Source organism: Triticum aestivum, chromosome 7A (genome assembly GCF_018294505.1).
Source record: "Triticum aestivum cultivar Chinese Spring chromosome 7A, IWGSC CS RefSeq v2.1, whole genome shotgun sequence".
Taxonomy (NCBI): Eukaryota; Viridiplantae; Streptophyta; class Magnoliopsida; order Poales; family Poaceae; genus Triticum; species Triticum aestivum.
In genome coordinates this window covers 261,057,048-261,065,759 of record NC_057812.1, presented here as the reverse complement: position 1 = coordinate 261,065,759, position 8,712 = coordinate 261,057,048, and positions in this window count along the sequence as shown.

Sequence of the window (8,712 nt, the reverse complement as noted above, 5' to 3'; positions counted from 1 at the left end):
CGGCCAATAAAACCATGTACGGAAGGCCTTGCTAACAAGGGCCCGAGCTGCGGCGTGGTGACCGCCGAGTCCGGCGTGAATTTCAGCTAAGAGTTGCCGCCCCTCTTCCTCGGATATACATCGTTGAAGGACTCCGGTGGCGCTTTTCTTGTAGATCTCTCCATCATGAACCTTGTAGGCCTTCGAACGCCGGACAATGCAGCGGGCCTCATTCTGGTCCTCAAGAAGCTCCTTCCTATTAAGGTAGGCCAGGAAGGGTTCGGTCCATGGGGCAATGACTGCCATGATGAGAAGCGCCGATGGTGTTATATCGATGTTTTCGTGATCTTGGGTTATGTTTGGGTCCGGACTAGTGTTGCCGTTTTCCCCTGCCACACCACGGATGGCTTGAAGAGCCTTTCCAGGAAGATATTAGGTGGGACGGGGTCACGCTTAGCGCCAATACGAGCAAGAACATCCGTCGCTTGATTACTTTCTCGAGCCACATGATGGAACTCGAGCCCCTTGAACCGGGCTGGCAATTTTATGACTGCGTTGCGCTACGCTGCCATCTTCGGGTCTTTAGCGTCAAAATCTCCATTTATTTGAGATATTGCAAGGTTTGAGTCCCCGCGCACTTCTAGGCGTTGTATGCCCATGGAGACAGCCATCCGGAGACCATGCAATAAGGCCTCGTATTCGGCTGCGTTATTGGAGTCTGTGTACAGTATTTGGAGAACATACTAGATGATGTCTCCGGTGGGGGACGTTAAAACGACACCCGCTCCTAACCGTGCCAGCATTTTGGAGCCGCCAAAGTGCATGACCCAATTGGAGTATGTGCCGTACTCTTTAGGGAGTTCGGCCTCTGTCCATTCGGCGATGAAGTCAGCCAGAACTTGGGATTTGATAGCTCGACGTGGTTTGTATGTAATGTCGAATGGCAAGAGCTCAATGGCCCATTTGGCAATCCGGCCCGTAGCATCGCGGTTGTTTATAATGTCGTTGAGTGGTACTTCAGAGGCCACCGTGATCGAACACTCCTGGAAGTAGAGACGGAGCTTTCGGGATGCCATGAAGACCACGTATGCTATTTTTTGATAATGAGGTGACCGGGATTTGCATGGTGTAAGGATAGTAGACACGTAGTATACTGGCTTCTGAAGTGGGAATTTATGTCCGTCCTGTTCTTGTTCAACGACGAGTACGGCGCTCACCACCTGATGTGTTGCCAATATGTATAATAACATTGGTTCGTCGACGTTTGGTGTGGCCAGGATTGGATTGCTCGCAAGAAGGGTTTTTATTTCTTCCAGTCCGGCTGTTGCCGCGTCCGTCCACTCGAAGTGGTCGGTTCGCCGTAGAAGGCGATAGAGTGCAGTGCCTTTTCTCCCAATCTAGAGATAAAGCGGCTTAGAGCTGCCACGCAACCTACAAGTTTTTGAACTTGTTTAAGGTCTGTTGGCTTAGCCAATTGTGACAAAGCTCGGATTTTTGCTGGGTTTGCTTCGATTGCCCTATTGGAGATGATGAAGCCAGCAGTTTTCCAGCGGGGATGCCAAAGACACACCTTTCCGGGTTGAGCTTGATGTCATACGCCCTGAGGTTGTCGAAGGTAAGACATAAGTCATCTATTAGTGTTTCCACATGCCCGGTTTTGATGACAACGTCATCAACGTAAGCTTCTACTGTTTTTCCAATCTGTTTCTCCAGGCATGTTTGAATCTTGATAATGATGGGACTGAATATGATCCATCTTTACCTAGAAGGCGTTCCAAGAATTCAGGATTTTTTTATCTTGAAGCTAAAATTGATAAAAGTGGAATTGAAGAAATTAAAACCCTAGATGTTGCTAAACCCACTATTATGGATTTCAAGGAATTTAACTATGAAAATTGCTCTTTGATTGATTGTATTTCCTTGTTACAATCCGTGCTAAATTCTCCTCATGCATATAGTCAAAATAAAGCGTTTACTAAACATATCGTTGATGCCTTGATGCAATCTTATGAAGAGAAACTTGAATTGGAAGTTTCTATCCCTAGAAAGCTTTATGATGAGTGGGAACCAACTATTAAAATTAAAATTAAAGATCATGAATGATATGCTTTAAGTGATTTGGGTGCTAGTGTTTCCACGATTCCAAAGACTTTGTGTGATTTGTTAGGTTTCCGTGATTTTGATGATTGCTCTTTAAACTTGCACCTTGCGGATTCCACTATTAAGAAACCTATGGGAAGAATTAATGATGTTCTTATTGTTGCATATAGAAATCATGTGCCCGTAGGTTTTATTGTTCTTGACATTGATTGTAATCCTTCATGTCCTATTATTCTTGGTAGACCTTTCCTTAGAACGATTGGTGCAACTATTGATATGAAGGAAGGAAATATTAGATTCCAATTTCCATTAAGAAAAGGCATGGAACACTTTCCTAGAAATAAAATTAAATTACCTTATGAATCTACTATGAGAGCCACTTATGGATTTCCTACCAAAGATGGCAATACCTAGATCTATATGCCTAGCTAGGGGCGTTAAACGATAGCGCTTGTTGGGAGGCAACCCAATTTTATTTTTATTCCTTGCTTTTTGCTCCTGTTTAGTAATAAATAATTTATCTAGCCTCTGTTTTGGTTGTGTTTTTTGTGTTTAATTAGTGTTTGTGCCAAGTAGAACCGTTCGGAAGACTTCGGAAAAGTCTTGTTACATTTGTTGTACAAAAACAGAAACTTTAGCGCTCACGAGAACTACTGCCATTTTTATTTGGAAAGTGCTATTTAGTTAATTATTTTATCAGATGATTAATAGATAAATTCCTCACGTCCAGAAATTTATTTTAGAATTTTTGGGGTTCCAGATCTTGCGGTAGCTACAGATTACTACAGACTATTCTGTTTTTGACAGATTCTGTTTTTCGTGTGTTGTTTGCTTATTTTGATGAATCTATGGCTAGTAAAGTAGTTTATAAACCATATAGAAGTTGGAATACAGTAGGTATAACACCAATATAAATAAATAATGAGTTCATTACAGTACCTTGAAGTGGTTTTTTGTTTTCTTTCGCTAACGGAGCTCACGAGATTTTCTACTTTAAGCTTTGTGTTGTGAAGTTTTCAAGTTTTGGGTAAAGACTTGATGGATTATGGAACAAGGAGTGGCAAGAGACTAAGCTTGGGGATGCCCATGGCACCCCCAATATAATCTAAGGACACCTAAAATCCAAAGCTTGGGGATGCCCCGGAAGGCATCCCCTCTTTCGTCTACTTCTATCGGTAACTTTACTTGGAGCTATATTTTTATTCGTCACATGATATGTGTTTTGCTTGGAGCGTCTTGTATGATTTGGGTCTTTACTTTTTAGTTTACCACAATCATCCTTGCTGCACACACCTTTTGAGAGAGCTATACATGATTTGGAATTTGTTAGAATACTCTATGTGCTTCGCTTATATCTTTTGAGTTATGTAGTTTTACTCTAGTACTTCACATATATCTTTTAGAGAACGGTGGTGGATTTGTTTTATAGAAACTATTGATCTCTCATGCTTCACTTAGATCATTTTGAGAGTCTTAAATAGCATGGTAATTTGCTTAAAATCCTAATATGCTTGGTATAAAATATTGATAATAAAACTTTCTTATGAGTGTGTTGAATACTATGAGAAGTTCGATGGTTGATAATTGTTTTGAGATATGAAGATGGTGATATTAAAGTTGTTCTAGTTTAGTAGTTGTGAATTTGAAGAATACTAGTGTTAAAGTTTGTGATTCCCGTAGCATGCAGTATGGTGAACCGTTATGTGATGAAGTCGAAGCATGATTTATTTTTTGGTTGTCTTCCTTATTAGTGGCGGTCAGGGACGAGCGATGGTCTTTTCCTACCAATCTATCCCCCTAGGAGCATGCGCGTAATAGTTTGCTTTGATAACTTGTAGATTTTTTCAATAAGTATATGAGTTCTTTAGGACTAATGTTGAGTCCATGGATTATACGCACTTTTCTCACCCTTCCACCTTTGCTAGCCTCTCTAATACCGCGCACCTTTCGCCGGTATCATATACCCACCATATACCTTCCTCAAAACAGCCACCATACCTACCTATTATGGCATTTCCACAGCCATTCTGAGATATATTATCATGCAACTTTCCACCGTTCCATTTATTTTGACACACTCCATCATTGTCATATTGCTTAGCATGATCATGTAGTCGACATCGTATTTGTGGCAAAGCCACCATCCATAATTCTTTCATACATGTCACTCATGAGTCATTGCATATCCCGGTACACCGCCGGAGGCATTCATATAGAGTCATATTTTGTTCTAACACTACAAAAAAAGACACATCCTTGACATTTTGGGCCAAACGAATTTTTTCGTGTCATACATATGACACTTCTATGATGATAATTGTGACAAAACCCGGTATCATCATAGATGTGGTGGGCTCCTACATCTATGACAAAAAATCATGACAGAAAATGGGCTTTTCATCCTGGGCGGGCCGGAGACGCAGCTGCATGACATTCTTTGGGTCGTCCATGACGGAACAAAACGTGGTAGAAGCAAGGGGGAGGAAAATTTCGAGGAGTTCCCGGTTACGGTGGGAGGTCGGGGGCCGAGCGGTGCGCGTTTCTCTCGTACACGTACGTGCGTGTGTGCGAGGCGTTGGCTCTAACTGAACCCGAGCGAGGCGTTGGGCTCTAACTGAACCCAAGAGATTGCACTGCAGGCTACGCGTTACTGAACCCGAGCGATCGATCGATGGATATTAAGTGAACCCGATCGAGCGATTCCTTCACTACTGCTGCTAACTGAAGCCGATCGATTGGATGAACAGTGAGCGGTGGCGTTGCCTCTGGATGAACAGGACCCCGTGGTGTGGAGGGCTGGATGAACAGTAGACGGTGGAGGGGTGCCCGTGGAGGGGTGGTTGAACAGGACCCCATGGTGTGGTGGGTTGGATGAACAGTAGACGATGGAGGGGTGCCCGTGGAGGGGTGGTTGAACAGTAGCCGGTGGAGTAGCGCGCGATGAAGGCTGGATGAACAGGAGCCCGTGGAGGCTGGAGGAGGTCAACGGTGGAGATGAACAGTATCCCGTGGAGTCCCGTTTTGCGGTATGCCATACCCCTCCCGATGAACAGGACCCCGTTTCGACCGTAGGAGGTCCATTTCGTCCGTTTTGCGGTACGCCACACCCCTCCCGATCAACACGACCCCCGTTTCGACCGTAGGAGGTCCGTTTTGTCCGTTTTGCGGTACGCCACACCCCTCCCGATCAGCAGGACCCCTGTTTCGACTGTAGGAGGTCTGTTTCCTCCGTTTTGCGGTACGCCAGACCCCTCCCGATGAACAGGATCCCGTTTCGAATGTGGCCGGTTGAACACAAGGCCGTTTCCTCCGTTCTGCGGTACGCCAGGCCTCGTTTTCCATCGCCTGTTCCGTCCAAGCCCTTCCAATGAACACAACCACGCATTCCGTTCCGACCCAGTCGATTGGCTCCCACGCTCCGTTGCCTCCCGATGAACACGACACATTCTATTGCCTCCCAATGAACACGACGCATTGCCTCCCCATGAACACGACGACGATGCTGTTTCTCCGTTCCGACCCAACCATGTACACAAGCCCTGGCCGTACGTATGTGCGAGTAGGCGTTCGAGACCCCGCCCGTATGTACACATACGTGGCCGTATTTTCTTTCTTGCACCCTGGCCGCTGTACATACGTGTACATGCTACGTGCGCGCCTCTACTACGACACGTACGCGCCTCTACTACGAGACGTGCGCGCCTCTAAATCCACCAGTATATATGTACGTACACGTTCGCGACTAGAATGACAACGCTACATACGCTTCGACCCGGTGGGTCCCGACTGTCAGGCACTTTCTTGCGTCCAAAGATGTAGCTGGCGCATCCCAGTAGTCAGGGGCGAATCGTTTTTTTGCCCGGACGCACTTCCTTGCATGCTAAGATGTAGCTGGTGGGTCCCAGCAGTCAGGGGGGCGAATCTTTTTTTGCCCGGACGCACTTCCTTGCGTGTGAAGATGTAGCTGGTGGGTCCCAGCAGTCAGTGGGAAACGTTTTTTTTTCGTGAAATACGATGGCCCGTCCGGTGGGTCCCCGCTATCAGGTAGAGGAATCATTATTTTGCGCGTAATAAGGATGCACTTCCTTGCTGCGGCCGTGGACCCAGCTGTCAGCCTCTCCACGTATAGTCCACCTCCGATGGAAGTTGTTCCTTGACCACGTTCACCATGCCGCGCCGAGAGAACCATGGCGGTGGACGACGGCGAGGACTCAGAAGGGGACGACCTGGAGTCGGGGAAGATGCAGTAGTGGATGCCCATGCGAAGAGGAGTACGAGGGTTCACTGGTTTGGCTGCGGTGTGAGGCTGCTGTCGCCACAGAATAACAGGGGGTGTGGGTGAGTAGAGGGATGGCCTGGCTAGCGGTGGGAGTAGTAGGGGCGGTGAGGCCTCCGCGGCATCACAGCCGGCCACGAGAGGCAGGAGCACGCGGCACGACCGACGCTGGTTTGGGCGGTTGGAGCAAGAAGACCAGAGGTTGAAGAAGCACTATGGCCGCTGGATGAACATAGTACGGTAATAGGAGCTAGAATCGTTCATATTGACTAAGTTGACAAAGCCCTCCATCCCCGTCAAATTGGTAGGCCCACAAGTCAGCCTCCCACTATGCTGGGTTCCAGCTGGCAGGGGGAATATTCATTTTTTGTGCATAATAAGGCGGCACTTCCTTGCGTGCGAAGATAGCTGGTGGGTCCGACATGTCAGTAGGGAGCACGTTATTTTCACGAAATGCAGAGGCCCTTCCGGTGGGTCCCAGATGTCAGGTGGAGGAAACATTATTTTGCGCGTAATAAGGAGGCATTTCCTTGTGTGCGGCCTTGGACCCAGCTGTCAGCCTCTCCACGCACAGTATACTTCCGATGGTGTCGTTCGTTAACCACGGTGACCACGCCGTGCCGAGCGCATCCAAGGTGGTGGACGATGGCGAGGCCCCGGACAGCAATGAGCCGGAGATGGGAAGACGCGGGAGTAGAGTCACAGACGGAGAGGTGTATGAGGGTTAACGGGTTCTAGTGCGGTGTGGTTCAGCAGTCGGTGGAGAAGAACAGGAGGTGTGGAGGGGTGGAGGGATGACCTGGCCAACGGTGGAGTAGCGCTTCATAGCGAATCGTGCTAAGCAGAGCTGCTAGCAATAGGAGGCGGGAGGTGGTCCCGGCGGCGCTGGAGGAAGAAGACGAGAGATTGAAGATGGATGCCGGTCGTTGGATGTAAATCCAACGGCTAACATGTCAGAATCATGTGTTGACTAAATTGACAACGACTTGCGCTGGCTTCGACCTATTGGCCCACATTTCAGCCTCCAAAAATGTGGCACGTATTCAACCCATTTTTTCAGAATTTACAGTCTTTTTTTGCGCGGTAGAATTTACAGTCAATTTGATCTTTTTTTTGAATTACAGCCATTAGCGGGGCTGGGTGAACAAATAATGTAGCGTCCATGCGGCCCATTTATTTTATTTCCTAAAAAATTACAGGCCATTTGCACTTTCTCGGAATACATGATTTTGTTGGGCTGATTCTAATTATAATGTTGGGTTGGGCCAGCAATGTTATCAAAAAATAAAAAGGGACTGAGCATTTTGTTATAAATATATTTAAATAATAAGTGATATTATTACATTCGTCCTTAAATCTTACCAAGCTTTTGTACACAAGCACTAGGATTTTCGTGCCAAAACAATCCAGGATTTATTTGTTAAGAAATTATTTTTATAAGTTAATAAGATGTGGGATATTGTTTTCTTACATATGTAAGTATCTGTTAAATATATGATGACAATAAAAATAATATATAATAACATATAAAATAATTTAAATATATATAATATAGTTAGAAGGGAAACATAAGTTGGACCTGGCGTTCCTATTCTTATATAGAAAAATAGAACAGACCTCTGCGTTTTCTTCAAAAAAATACATAAATTGGGCTGCCAAAAATAAAACCTCGGATGGGAGGTCCATAGGCCGGTCGATACATGACGGCCCTAAGAAAATACAAACAGGCCTATGGACCTCCCATCCGAGGTCGTGGGCTGCGCATGTTAAAAATGAAAGCCTAGACGGGGCAGCCCAAAACCACGTCCAACACTTGCCAAAACTTCGTCCCTCATTTTCTCTGTGTTTCGCACACTCGACATTGTGTGGGCATTTTGACTGTGCATCATATGAAGATGTGCTATGCATGAATGTTGATCAGCATGATGTTAACTGGCTGGTAGTTCCATTTTCGACCATGAATAAAACTTCCAACATGATGTTAACCCTGTTTGAAAAGGCCGTGTTAATATAAATGCTCTGCCTCTGAAAGTTGCAGTTTCTTATCTGAAACTGAACTTGCAGTTTCTTATCTGAAACTGAAACTTGCAGTTTCTTCTCTGAGAATCACATTGTCTGCACTTTTATACTCCTATGAAACTACATTTTTTAAGCGCTAAAAATAGATCTCTAGAATTTATAAAATACTTCATATGCTCAATACTGCAAATCTGAAATTCAAAAGACATTCATATCTGAAAGTACTCTCAAAATACACAACACAAAACACAATTCACAACCTGCAAATACTGACAACCCTAAGCTCCTCCTGACAATTCACAACCTGCCCGACTATTGGGCTGGGGGGCAGCCCCCTC